The following is a 15,256-nucleotide window of genomic DNA, read 5'->3' as shown; positions in this document are numbered from 1 at the left end:
TGCGCTTGAGTAAATGTCTGATTTTCTCCAAAAGCTCTTTAACTACTGGAAACGATTGTTGTTCCCTATTTGTGAAGGGTGAACTTGTATCGGTGCACTGTTACAGCACACAGGAATTACCACACAAATTATTATCGGGATTTCTGGTTGCCGCGTTACTGCTTTGGGAGCCCACCAAAACCTAGAATTTGGTCCTTAGAGGTGAAAATTTCTTTCCAGTCTAGAGATGGGAAAAACCATAGAAGGTGTATTGTAATGAGAACAACCCTTTTCACCATTAAAGCAAAACTGTATTCAACTTCTGGGCATTTTGCACGCTTTGGCCATGAGCTTACCTAAAAGTTAAACAACCAATTGTGGCTCATTAACCATGTATGGCAATTGTAAGCAATATGGTAAGCAAACTCACATTGTCCAAAGTTAAAATGTGCAAACTGTTTTGTAAAACAAAAAAACAGGTAATGCAGACAAAAAGATGCTCTTTCCTGCATCAATAAATTGCTGTCATGGTCCATTATATTGGCACTTTTATGTGCTCTCAAAACAAGGTACCAAAATGCAAACTTGTAACGCATTATGGTCTTATTTTGACATGCTCTAGAGGATATAAGAAAACACCCATTGTCAGGCTAGATGCACTACAAGTCAAGGTATACATGTACACAGCACTAATAAATACACTGGTGTGAAAATATTTTTTCTTCACAAACTTCCTATAATCTTTGTGAATGTGTTGTGCTATGTTAGAAGAACTCATAAAGCGCAAACTCCCACTCCCGAAGGAATATCTCAGTGCTCATAAGGCCTGCTCATTCCTGAGGAAAAGGAGAAATGGCATGGACAGCCAACCCTCGCTCACCTAAAACAGCCATGCCCTCAGCAGTTTTTAGGTCTCGCCTGACCCAGCGCATGCGCTGGTCTGGCGAGACTTATTGAGAGGGCTCCAAAAAGTGCTACCAGGCCAGCCTAGAGCTACAGGGCATGTGCCGCTTTGATGTTTGATCTAGATTGCGATCACTTTCACTTTCGCAGCAGCACGGCCGCTTGGCATAGCCAATAGGTCTCGCTTTTGGGACCTTATAAGTATTTAGCTATGCAACTGTTGCATGGCTAAACACTTATAAGGTCCCAAAGGCGAGACCTCTTGGCTATGCCAATGCTTGTTTAAAACGCTGCCAGTTGCTTAGAGGGACAGATGGAAAGCTGAAGCTTATTCCAGTTCCAAGGAGCCAAATAAGAGAAAGAATGACCACCTCTTTTGACTCCACGAATTTATATACGAGACTGTAATCAGCACAATAGCTGAAGTCATTCTTAATCGATGCCGAGAAGACATCAAAGAATCCCCAGGCGGCAGCCGCGGTCCATGCAGGTAACAGCGGTGGGGCCGTGTGGGGGGGGATTTCGAGGGATGGTGCCGAGGCAAAATTAAATAAATAATTAATTTTCCTTCTGCAGCGTCCCTCGAAACAACCCTCCCCCCCCCCCCACGCGGCCCCACCGCCTCACCACTGTTACCTGCACAGACTGCGGCTGCCAGGGGGTTCTGCAAAAAGAAGCAAGCCCTATCAGACTGACCTTAATTGTCTTGTTAGGGTTCACCTGCATCTGCTATGGCTCCAAGAGCCAGGCTTTGCTTGCTGACAGGACCCCGCACATCAAAAAGTGCAGCCAACCCCTAAACAGAACCCACTGTTTCGAAAGCTGCCAACTAGTGGCCAAGTTAAAATACAAGTTTACCTTGACAGAGTTGTCAACCCAGTTACACTGTCAGCTTCTTGTCCTGTTCAAGCTCTGGTGTGGTTTATCTAAGATTCCAGTCAATAAAACCTTCAAAAACGAAATATCCCTATAACCTGTTAGCTCAAGGTGAGTTGGCTTGTTCCACTACCAATAGCTGTTGAATATCCTCTAAGGTGTGCTCATGAAGTGCCAATGTTGATGAACAGGACTCAATAACCGGTGAATATCCTCTAAGGGGTGCACGTGAAGTGGCAATATTGATGAACTGGAGTACAATTAGCTCCCGGTATTTTTTCCTGTAGCTAAAGATAATCTAAAGATAAAAAGCAAGTGAGTCTCAGTCTACGAAGGCCGAAAGACAGTTTTTACACCAAAATTTCCAAGTACGTTTATTTGGTCCTCAGTTAGCGATCACATATCAGCCAACAAAGATGGCATTGTTATGTACGGCACTGGTAGAGAGCCGCTGGCATTTATTTCAGTTTCTAAATGTCATAACTCACTGCTATGAAGTAGCAACAGTTGATAGCCAGACTCGTTGCCCACTGTTGCTGCATCATAAACTCCTTCCACGCCGGGCTGACAGGGCTCAGAGAGCTGTCGGCGCAGCGCTGCTTGTCTGCTTTCACTGAAATCAGAAAGCATAGCTGCAGGAGGGATAAGGGAGCCAGGGACGCTGGCGGGGGCTCCTCAAGGGCGGCAGGTAATGCATTTCCTTTTTTTTTATTTGGGACAGGGAGGTGAGACCAAGGCTTCCCATTACTCTTCTACCCCTGCTTGGCAGTTGAAAGCAGGGGTAGATGGTTTTATTGGGGGGGTCATACATAACATAAAATTATAGATGGGGGTAAAAAGGTGAATTACGAGGATGTTATTCACCCTGAGGTTCTAAGTGACATCATGGACTATTTGAACTTTGTTCTCGTTGTTCATTTGGCAACACTCGGAGCCCCTCGGTGAAAAGCATCCCCGTAATTCACTGTTACTCATCTATAATTCTATCTGTTATACCATCCACAATGCATGCATCTTGGCCCTGCATCAAGTTACTGTGTGAATCAATCTCGATGAAGATTCTCTCATTGGTGAATCCTTCTGCTTGTAGCCGCATACAGAACATGGCTAGCAGAATTCCTCCAAGAATTGAATCTGTTTACGTCTCCTCCACTTTTTGGCTACTCTTCAGGTAGAATCTGCCTTTGTGTGCCTGCCTATTGTACATCAAAACTGGAGCACCACCAGCAAGAAAGACAAAGGTGCAGCCTCCGCCATCTTCACTTAAGAGGCTAAGCCCATGATCATCATAAGCAGAATAGCAAAGGAAGAATTATCCCTTCTAAGTAATTAGATTCATTTCTAATCCTTCTATGGCTGAAGAAGACGGATTCAGGGCCTTCCTGTCATCGGGATGGACTCTAAACCCAGCACCACAGTTTTTCTCCACTTTTTTGTATTTGTCCCTCAGGGCGCTCGGAAGTGACCTCAGTGACATATCGCCACCGTTCTATGGAAGTCCATATAAATATCATTAAGAGTAAAAGCTAACATATAGAAACATTCTGGCAATTCAAACTGTAGGTAGCTAAAACTCAGAGCTGATTGTCAAGCACAGTTTTAAAATGTGTTAATTATTTTTCTTTCTAGTACCCGTTGCCTTGAATAGGAATTGTACCTCAGAGCAACAGACAGGTGGTTATGTTTGCTTGTGTGCACAAATGCCAACCTGCCCTGTTTTTGGTTTAAGGTCTTTTATCCGGATTTGACATAGGACCCTGAAAACATTTTGTAAATCAAAAACTGGCACACTTGGGTATTATTTCAGACATTATTTACGTTTCCTGCATTTTCTTTTTATTTGTCTCTACTTGTACTTGCATTTGCTCAGCACATTTTCTTTTTGCAATTGACAAGTGTGGTATATCAGTAATTCTGGCATTTTATTGCACTAATTTCCGGATTTCTGATTTTGCTTTCTAAGCTCAGCTTGATCTCTTGTGAAAAGCCTTGTTCTTGGCTTGCTTTCCTCATTTCGAGCCTCCATCTCCAATAAGTCTTTATCTTCCTTTAGGCGAGAGTCTGATTTGGACCCACTGAAATGACTTTCCAGAACCTTCATCTTACTCAGTGCTAAAAGGAAAAAAATAAAAATAAATAAGCGCACTGTTCTTTTGCTGTTGCGGTGCTGCAAATTAAGATCAATTTTCTGTCTTTGGCCCTTGTTAGGAGTTGACCAAAAAAAAACAACTCTGCTGAGTCTGAAAGGTGCAATAATTATTATCCAATTACACGCCTTTTTTCCTGATGGCGGGGAATAACGTGCTGACGTTGCTGTTTACTGTAGTCGCCAGGCATTTTTCCACCGGAAGGCTAGGACTAACTGCCAACACATTAGCTAATGAAAACTCTGCTCTGTCTTTCAAGAAACAATTTTGAAGAACAGATTAAAGTCATTCATTCTACGGAGCCCTGTTGTGTGTGTTTTTCTTAATACTGGCAGATGAAGAATTCTGTCTAAGGGTAACAAACAGTAATTGACAGCCTGTGACACGCCCACTCTTCTGGAACTGTTCCCTTCCAGTCGTCAGACACAGGCCCTGTGTATGTCGTCTATCATCTTCTTCAAAGCATCAAGGGGGCGGGCTCATGTACATGACTGACAGGCGCCGTGATTAGTCACCTATCGACAAATGCTGCGTCGTCTCTCTGGACCGGCCTCACAATTAGTGTAACGAGCAGCAGCACAGGACGGTTTGTGTGCACGTGCCCGGCATGCAGAGCCCCCGTCCGCTGCATTAAGTATCTCAGGTCGGCGTGAACGTGTTGGTTCAGTGGGAGGGCCCGTGGCCGTCCATAAGTCAGCTCGAAATGTGCCCTGTTTCACTATTATTGTGTGATTGCGCCATCGCTTGCTGCTGGCGACATCTGCAGCCTGGGTATGCCTTTTAGCATACGGTGCAATAAAAAATGAAAAATATGTACATACTGCGCCGAGGGCTGACAGTAAAGTAATTACCAAGGAGAGAGATGGCAGTACACATTGTTGTCTAAATCTGGAAACATGAATTATAGATCACGAATTGAAATGGCTCTCTCCTGAAATGTCACCCGGCGGTGTGCGTCTGCAGCAGCCCGCAATCCATCCCGCTGCCTTGCAGTAAGTGTTATAGTTGTTACATAGCCTTTGTGGCCCATCCGGAATAATGTTTATTATAATTATCCCATTATTTTACCTCTCAATTTATTACAAATCCCATTCGGGGTTTTAGACAATGCAAACATTTATTGGGCCAACGTAAAAATAACAATGTAGGTTTTACAGAACAAAGAATGCACATTCTGTGGCAAGTTAGCTTATGTGTACGGTTGCTAATTACACATGCACTGATTTTCAGGCTGTGAGTTCGTCGGCTGCGCTGCCCCCTCTGGTGCAGGAAACCAGGGTTCGAGCCTCGAGGTCGCGTCCACAACCTGTGATTCTGGGCGAATCACTTAATCTCCCCGTGCCTGAATGTGTAATGTAAATACGGTGCTATGTAAAGCGCTCCAATAGCTTCGGGTCGAGATCGCGCTATATAAATATGCAACAAAAATAAATCCGTGCAAGTTTGACTCCGCCTTTCATGTTTTCGAGGTGGGTGATATGTGTGCCATTACTTCGAGCAGTACCAACCTCGAGTAATATATTAGCATCGTTTGTTTGCACCTCTTAGAATCCTCAGAAGCCTGGTGCGAAGCGTATGTAAGAAGTAATATCACAAACCGATGCCTCACTGAGAGCACTGGACTGAGGAGCGTTTTGTGTGGGCGCTGCTTAATTAATCTAAACGTTTGATTAAAGTGAACCTCGGCGAACTAAAATGGAAACATGGCGGTGGTTAGCAACCAATTGCATCCATTAACTCTCGATGCAGTCAAGGGTTTTAATTGTATTTCCGATTCAGTTTAATTACATTTGGCTACCTGGCCTTTCCGAGAAATGGAAGGGAGGGTGTTAGTAACACGAAAACTGAAATGTCGCCATGATAGCAGCGAGAATGGGCATACGACGTCATGGACGTCTCTGACACATCGGCAACAGAAGTCAGTCCTAGTAGCCTCACAGATAGCTGCGTTTTAGTACAGGAAGTGAATGCTTTCGGTGCAGTTATTATTATTTTTAAATTAAACATTAGGGCCAGTAAGACACATAGATCATTAAGGTTTTAGTTCTGTTTTTCCGTCAGTTTCCTGGTTCATTTTCTAACCGGAAGATACTGATGGGTAATATTACCTATTTACTTGTTCATTCTAGAGTCTCTGTTCATCCATCACTGGACTATCACTCATTGGGCAAATACAAATTACCCTTTTTGTATCTATTAAGACTCTTAGACTTCCCTTTGCAACTACACTCTTTTTTTCGAAGGAACACTTAAAGCTTTACAATGGACCAAATGTAAACTAGGAAACTATTCTAAAGCTTTATCTGTTCCAAAGGGAAAGCCACAATCCATAACTCGGGTTAGAAAACAAAAACAGGAAACTAGAAAGACTTCACACCCCAAAACATCAGAAGGGGCAAAACACCTCAGACAAAATTCTGTTTAAAACCAATTGAACTATTTAGATACCTACCCTGTCAAAAGGGGGAGCAGAGGGGTCATGTTTCCCGAAACCATCTCTTTTTTGGGGGTCCCACGCTCACGTGCCACATTTATAGCTTTTACATCAAACCTGTCTTACTTATTACTGATAAGGCAGATAACACCGCTCACGCAGCTAGATAGCACCAGATGGTGGATCTCCTGTGTGCTCTCGTTCCCAGGATAGCATTTGTATTAAACTCGAATACAGGTCCTCCACCTACCAAGGGCACCCTGTTTGTTGGCCCAGGTTCTGTAGCAATTTCTGTCATGCCTACAGATCAGGGGTGCAACTAGACCCAAACTTCGGGGCGGGCTAAAAACTCCGAGCCAGGGCTGGCCCTAGCACTGGTCGCACACGGTGCAACAGTCTTTTTTGGAGCCCCCTCCCCCATTTCCTCCTTCTCCATGAATTCCCTCACTACCACTAACCAACAATGCACCTCATCTCTCTAGAACACCTTTCTGACAAACATTTCATTTTTTAATAGCGCTAGTCATAGTTTGCTTACACTCAGTTCTGTGATCTGCATGGTACACGTTCTTTTTTAGCAAGTACATTAACCCTTTGCGCTGAGTGGGTGACAGGAGTGCCCATGTGAGTGCACGGTGAGCGATGCAACAGTGTGAGAGAAGGGTGAGTGAGTTGACCATATCAATTTGGTTGCCAACATAAGTGCAAAGTGGGATGAATGTATGCATGCTGAATAATGGGCTTGTTTGAGTGAGATTGCAGATTGAGCAGTGAGGGGGACAGGTAAATGAAGTGTCACATGAATGCAGGGTTAGTAGTGTGCTCATGTGACTGCAGGGTGAGGTACAGGGTGAACAGCACAAGTTCATTGTGAGTGCAGAGTGAGGCGGTGAATGGTGTGAGTGAATGGTGATTAGTTTGAGTGCATTGTGATCGCTGGGAGTGCAGGATGAGGGTGAAAGTGAAGGACGAGAATGAGGAGTGAGTTGTCTGAATGCAGAGTGTATTCCCAGACACTTGAAGTAACTCGGCATGTTATTGACGGCGGCGTAGGGTTTCAGATATATGTTAAACTATTGCTATTATGGCATTAATCAGGGATGGAGAGTGGAGGAAATATATAATGTACTAATCCTGCAACAAACTTCCAATCTTATCATTAGGGTTGCCAGGACATTATTTTGATGTCCCAGATGGTACAAAAATAAACAGTCACCTAAAGCTGTATTTTCAGCACTTATCTGTGCATACTTCGAAAAGCAAATATAAATATAAAAGCACTTTTAATTGTGTTCTAGGGCATTTACATTTACAAATGAATACATACTTTTTTATTTATAACCCTATTTAGTGTCAAGAGGATGTCTTTGCAAGCTCTTTAAACAATACATGGCTGGCATACTTCTTTTGGCAACCCTACTTTATATTCCTTTTCATTAAATGCATCCTCACACTACAGCAGTAAATGTAAAATACAAATGTAAGGAATAGGCAGAGTGGGGGCCCAGGGTGTACTGGAGCCAGAAAAAAACGAAGCCTTGTTAAACAGTTTTCAAAGGTATGTAAATATGCAAATGGTCTTTAAAAGACCTGTGAAAAACTCGGGTGAGCCGAGGATAAGACTCCAGACACTGCCCAGCTGAGCCCACAGCGGCTCGAACTGACACACCCAACGGGGTGAGAGGGGGCAGGAGTGTAGGGCTGAAGCCCTTTTAGTCCCATGGGTGTTGTGCGCCTGCTATAGATACCATTAATTCCAAAATGGCAATGCTGGCTAGAATGGACAAAGAGGGGAGAGAGGTACAAAGGAAAATTTAGTACTGAAAAAATGGATAAATTAAACCTTGGACTTGACCAAAAAAGTAGAGGAGTAAAAACAGCAAAAGGCAGCTATGGGAGGAAAACAGAACGCTTAGTGTCTCTTGTCCAAAGTTTTGCATAATGTTGAGTTTCCGGCCAGTTATAAGCAGAGTGCTGGATTGCAAACCTGTCAGGAAAGGACGCAAGTGGATACTACAGGCTAAATTTCAGCAAATAAATCTGTCTATCTTGAGAACCGTTCTTGTCAGAACTCTCACTAAGCAGTTTTCAAAGAGAATGTTCCACCCTCTCCTTCCTTCTTTAATGTCGTACTGAATATGAGGATCTCTCCTCCTTCAGTGAAGGACACGCCTCAGATTGATCTCGGATCAGGAGGTTGAATGTGTGGAAGATAAGACTCTTTCCGCTTGTGCCTGGCGAAGTGTGGGGAAAAATAGCAGGGAAGCCTCCTAAACTCAGATACTGCTGACCCAACTGGATACCAGCATCGCAAATACATTCATTCCTCTCCCATTCAGACTTCTGAGGTACAGAGGCGATGAGCTCTTTTTTCTGCAGATTTAAAAACTGTGTAATTATACTTGTGAGGCTTTCACAAAGATGTTTAAAATTTATGTTCTGATGAGCCTATGGTCTCATGGCCTCCAGTCTCAGCATAGTTGTTATATTGATAAATACCCAGGACACACAGATATCTGGCAGTTGAAAAACTGTACATGACAACAGAGATGAAGAAGCTAACCTGGTGCTGTGGGTGCAGGTTTTGTCACAGGGTGCAATTGCATCCTCATAACTGTGAGAGCAGTTCTTCACTTTAATGCTTCACTGTGCCATCTTCATGCTATCGCCTTCAGAATGCGGGCACATTGGTGGCCACTGAACAAAGGCTCCACTTACTACACAGCATCAACAATATCAGTGGTCACACAGTAGCAACGGCAGCAACTCCTGACTGACCCTCACCCCTCCTTCCCCAGTTTTTATCATTTTGCAGCTTTGGGGTACAGAACTCCAACTACAGATATGTGCTGCCTGGGAGGTCTCTGCCATTGGCAGATGCTTTCAGCTCCCCTACATCAGGCACTAGGAGGGTATTAGGGACTGGTTAATCCTGATTTTTAATACGGCCAAACGCCTCGCTGATGCTTTGATAATCACGATAAATATAGCGAAAAATGCTTTAAAAACTGGGATATTGATTTCAACGTACAAGTCCAATCTAACTGAGATTATTAACGAGATAACTGAAAACAAAGACTAATTGATGAAACAAAAGATTACAAAACGTCAAAAAGACATTAAGACGTTCGACATAGAAAAGGTCTATCCTTACCGTAGGGCAGATTTTCCGATAAGAGGAGGAGATACTTCATCAGATGATAATAGCTCCTCATGAAGGAAGAATACCTCTTTCAGAAATAACTCGAGTACAGACCGCGGGGAGAAATGACAGTGGATGGGGTCCACTACCCACACTGTTTGGCTACTGTATGGCCCCCTACCAGGGACCTCCACCAATGTGGCCCCAACACTACCCCATGTTCCCTCAGGGCCCCCCCATCAGGCCTTCTCACAACCTTTTAACCCCACTTTTTAAGGCAGAGGTTAGGGCAGAAAGAACAAACGAGGGGGCCACAAATGACTGCAATGGCAGGAACCGCCATCACAAATGCAAACGAGGAGCTAAGCAAAACAAAAATAATAGTGAATCTCTCTACTAGAACTTTATCTACTACAGAGACAATGCTCCTGTAGAAAGGACTGGGCTTCGTCTCCACACCTAGGGATGACAAATTTAGCACCAATTGTGAGCTCCATAATTTCTTACAGAAGATACACCTTAGAGCCTCCTTTCAAGATAAACCAGCACACAAGGTGCCAGACTCAGGTCTATGGAATTCCTCCAGATTGACTCCTTCATTGAGCATGATACCCAATGAATTACTGACCTTTGGACAGGCAGTACTCAAGGAAGTAGAAAAATGTACCCATGAATCAACCTGCCATAACATGTCTAACCATGAATTGGCAACGATTAAATCCTCTGCCAACGACACACAGATCGCCATCAAACAAGCCAACAAGGGAGTGGCCATTGTCATCCTGTCCACTGTTGACTACAACAGGGAATGCCTCCGCCAACTTGCAGATCAGAGATCTTACAATCCTATCAATCAGGGTCCCACAGTGAGATTATGTACCCAGATCAATACAATAGTCTCCTCTGCCGAAACACAGGGATGGATTAATAAAACATTAGGCTGAATTTCTGGTGAACACAAAACCAAAAATCCCTTACTTTTTACATTCTCCCTAAAATACACAAAGGTATTAACTCTCCCACCAGGCAGACCCATTGTGTCAGGAATAGTTTCCCTTTTTTAACTCTTATCAAAGTTCTGTGACCACCTTTGTAACCATTTGTCACTAAAACATCCTCTTTTCTTAAGCATACAAGGGATGTGTTAAATCTCATTGAGGAAACAAACAATATGATTCTGATTGACCTCCTGGTGCCCCTTGACGTAGAGGCCCTCGACACTAACATCCCCCGAGATGCTACCCTGGAAGTGATACAGATGACTCTACTGTCCGAAGATTGGTCATCACCTACCCCAGCTAACTTTATCATAGAATGCGCAACCTTGGCTGTAAAAGAAAAACAAATTCAATATAGAAACCAATTATACAATCAGACCCAGGACACATCCATGGGAAGAACATTTGCGACATGTCTGGCATGTCATTACATGGCCAGTTGTGAGGAGGAGAATATTCTGTGTGACAACACTCCCTACTCTGCTCATAATCTTGTATGGCATCGCTATATCGACGATATATTCTGGCAAGGAGACAGGTGTGAATGTGACAACTTTTGTGGCTGGATTAACACCCTCAATCATTTCTTTGAATTCACAAGAAACATTCTAATAAAGACCTCCCATTTCTCGATCTATTTATCTCCCTCTCAAAAGGCAAACTGATGAAAAAGGCTTACAAAAAGCCAATGGACCGCATTAGCGTGCTTTTGTATAATAATCATCATCCTAAATCCCTAAGCGATAGCCCTCCCTATGGGAGTTCCTGCAGTTGCGCAGCAATTGCAACACGACCAATGACTTTGACCAACGGGCACAACAACTAACTTCTAATTTAGAAGCATTTTATTACACACCCCACTGTGTTAAGGTGGCTACAAAAGGGCAAGGAATTATAATCGGGCAGCCCTGTTGGAACTAAGCGTTTGCACACAGGAGGACACCATCACCTGCATAACCATGTTTACGCCTAATTCCAACAGAATGCAAACAATCATAAGGAATCACTGGCCAATAGTACAGACTCTCTTATCTTCCCTATTCCTACTCTTGCCTTTAAATGTACAAACAATACCTATGACATGATTGTACATTCTAGGACACTAAAAGCTACCATGTCTGAACAATGCCCGTTATGGGGTCTGCCCCCTCTCAAAGGACATTTTCCATGTGGTTCTTGTGGCCTATGCACACTTACTGAACCTTTGAAAGAAGTGAAACTTGATAAGACCAACACATGGGTACAAAAGTCTCATACTAGTTACAATTAAAAGAATTGCTTATACATGGTTACATGTCTGTGTAACAAACGATACATCGGAATGACCACTAGAGCAGTGAAAGTAAGGATAATGGAATGCCATAACAAAAATCACCACTTTAATGAGCATCTATTTTCTCAGTCAGAACCACATACCTGATGTACGCTGGACCATCTTAGAAGCACACCCACATATGAACAAAAATAACTTGTTTCAGAGAGAACAAAATTGCATATACCATCTTGTCATACATAAAACTAGCTTAAACAATGATATCCCCTGGAGTGGGATAGAGAATTAACCTCCTCTCTTACACTATCATTCCACTATTGGTACTTTAGCCCTTTTTATGCTACTGAGGGCTTTGCTACATCTATTGAACAGAGTATTATTTACACACACTGAGCCCTTTGCATTCCTGCTGGTGTCTGATGACCACTGATACGGATACCGACACCGAGAAGCTGCTGGTCCCTTTGATGTATGACCTTGATAGACAACACTATCAGATACTCCACCCACCCCATCCACATATGGTCGATCAGTATGGATCCTCTTGCTCCACCAGCTGCTGTTTCAATATGGCAGGCGCTTTTGGCTGCACAGCTGATCTGCCTTGCTTCGCTTCAGGCAGACATGCTTCCCCCTGCTGTTCTAGAGTGGATAGTTCCCTATCCACTGGCTACTTTGAGGCATTTTGGTTCACTGGTGTTGGTTACTGCTTTTTAAGAAAAGTTTGATCTGGGCACATTTCCAGTACACTACACAGTGTCCCACATTCACTCCCCCAATATGGCGCTGTTTGTCTCACAATTGACATTTTCCAGAGCTTTAAATCCCTCACCGGCAGCCACTTGATGCTCACGCATATAACGCCGCACATTCTGTTTCCTGATCACCTCTGAGGCAGCAGAGAGTAGGGTAGATTTGCTGATCATGTGCTGGACAGCATGAGTATTTGGTTTCTTTCCCATATTACAGTAATTTTGAGACCTTCAGTGTTTGAAGAGGTCTCATGTGACTTCTCCCTTTTTGTCAGTTTTTAGTCCGCAAATTAGCGCAGCCTATTCCATCATCTGATGGGGCCAAAACGTTAACACTATTAAGTTTCTATTCCCCCTAGGCCACGCAGATATCATTGTGTCTTCCTGATATGTGATATGTGGGTTATCCACTAGTATGTCACTTGCCTGTTTTTGTTTGTCTGAAAACTGTTTTTAAGTGCCTTCGGATTTTGCACATTCACTACTATAGGTTGAATCGCCATGGCATGCTTGTATTATCAAAGTGTTATGTAACATTTACATTTCATTTACGGGTATGACTCAATACCTGTACTTTTACCTTTCACCTTTTTTCATTTCATGTCCCTTTTTAATAATACCAAGGTATACTATATACACTTAGGATTATCTTGATGTAAATTGGTCGGGTATTTTTGTACACACACACACACACCTTTATTAAACCCAATCCCTAGTGGATTAGGTCATCAGTCCTGAGAATTACCCAGATCGATAGCGACATTAAGTGGCAAGAAGCATGTCAACCTTTTTATACACAACTCTCTGAGCTGGATCAGACCATTAATTCCTCATTCAAGATGAACTTAAAGGGTAGAAAAAAGAAGGTGAAATATAACTGAATTTGGCTTTGGATGTTAAAGGGTGATCAACCCTTGCCTACTACGTAATCTATGAGATTTCATGTAACAAAATACATGTCAATAGCCTGTAGCACAATGCAATAACAATACCCCAATAAAGGTCTATTGGCTTTAACAAATGTTTTTTACAATAAATAAGACAGCCCTACTGCTTTTGTCATTACTTTTCATGATGAACAGATGAGACTACAGTGTTGGGCATAACTTTCACCTGTGAACCAGTCAGGTCCATAGCTTTTATTACAATATTGGAATGTTGGTAGCTCCATTGAAAACAATGGAGTAGCTCCGGGCTTATAATGGCTGGTGTAAGCCCGGAGCTCCAACATTCCAAACTGTCTTTGTTCACAGCTCTGGCTGTGAACAAAGGCTTCAGGGAGCCTGAGGGGATTTCATTCCCCTCGCGCTCCCTGAAGGCTTTGTTTTATTTGTTAGAACATTCTGCCCTCTAGTGGCAGAATGTTCTAATAGCCTTATAGCCCTTCGTAGCAGGGCTATACCGGCTTTTAAAGTCCCTCTGCTTTGTTAAAGACCCTCGCCTTCGGCTCGGGCCTTTAACGCTGCAGCGGGCCTTTAATAGCCGGTATAGCCCGCTACGGCGGGCTATAAGGCTATATTATTGGCCTGTCGCAGTGACTAACTCAGGCCCACTGTATTGATAGTAATCTTTTCCAAAAGACAACCACCAGACATTCAGCATTAAAATTACAAATGTATTCAAATGTACATTTGCCAAAGCAAAGTTCTATGTCTCCTAAAATGGATTAACAAGGATAACCAACGTACACATCTACTATACCAAAGGCTTCTCAGAAAGGGTAACCAACACCAATACCCTTGCTTACTACAGTAAGCTGTGAGATTCTATATAACAAAATAACTCTTTACAGCCCTTAGTGCAGAGTAATAATAAACCATCCTTAAATTCCTATTGATTTTAATTATGTTTTTCACATTAAATATTCAAGATCTTTTGTCTTTAGCATAACTTTTCATAATAAACGGAGCAGGCTGATAACCTTGATCATTAGCTTGCTATCTTGACCTACTCAGTTTTGCTGTTTTGAGCGTAAGCTTTCCCCGCAAGCCGAAAAGTGCAATACAAGCACTTTTTTTCAATGGAATCACACAACTTCTGCCCAATGAAATACTATACTCAAGGGACCAACATACAGGTGGACTGTAAGCCCTTCTCTCAATAGTACCTCTGAAAGATCTTTTTCAGTTCATCACATAAGGTCTGGTGGTAGCTATGCTGTCAAAAAATGGTTCCTCCATCCGCATGCCACAAACTCACCAGCCCAACTAATAAAATATTTAAAAGAAATTCTGGTTTTGACAAGGGTACTGCTGAACAATGGATCCCATCAGATGTTTCCATTGTTGACGATGTCCGAATCAACACTGGCTAAACATAAGACATCACAGGATGTCAATGTTATATACTTTATGCAGGTGCAGTCGGAAAATGTTCAGACTCCATCTAAACTAGAATTTTGCCAGATCGACTGCTATTCATGCAGCAAAATAAGACCAGGATCTGTTTTTTTTTTTTTAAGTAATTTGGAGCCACTGATCTTTGCCATAATGTTGCTGCCTTACCTGTCAGTCTGACAGGTAAAGAACAAGGCCTACTTGTCTCTAAGGATGATCCGTTGAATAGGAAGTTTGCAATCTGTGTTTTACAAGAGAAATTGCTCATAAAATGTTTTGGTTTGTGCTTGAATACACTGTAGCCCTTTTAATGACGTAAACAGATTTGGGACTATAAACGTCGAACGACCAGAACTGTTGCAATTATTATGAAGCCAGTGCAGGGGCACCAGTGCCCAGGTATGTGATGAGCCACT

At 42.8% G+C, this 15,256-nt stretch overlaps 1 protein-coding gene across 7 annotated transcripts in view; it reads left to right on the top strand.

The window, feature by feature from the left end:
* RALYL (RALY RNA binding protein like) overlaps positions 1–15,256 on the top strand; it is a 1,712,955-nt gene that overhangs the window by 836,577 nt on the left and 861,122 nt on the right. The window contains exon 1 of one of the 7 annotated variants that reach the window (XM_085605353.1): positions 4,770–4,897. The exons of the other annotated variants lie outside the window; for them this stretch is intronic. The gene's annotated coding sequence lies outside the window, so the exon portion shown is untranslated. Of the gene's footprint in view, positions 1–4,769; positions 4,898–15,256 lie in introns of those variants that run through there. 7 annotated transcript variants of the gene reach the window in all.

Source organism: Triturus cristatus, chromosome 5_1 (genome assembly GCF_964204655.1).
Source record: "Triturus cristatus chromosome 5_1, aTriCri1.1, whole genome shotgun sequence".
NCBI classification, from domain to species: Eukaryota; Metazoa; Chordata; class Amphibia; order Caudata; family Salamandridae; genus Triturus; species Triturus cristatus.
Note: the sequence above shows the minus strand (reverse complement) of the source record. Positions and strands in the feature narration are given on the sequence as shown.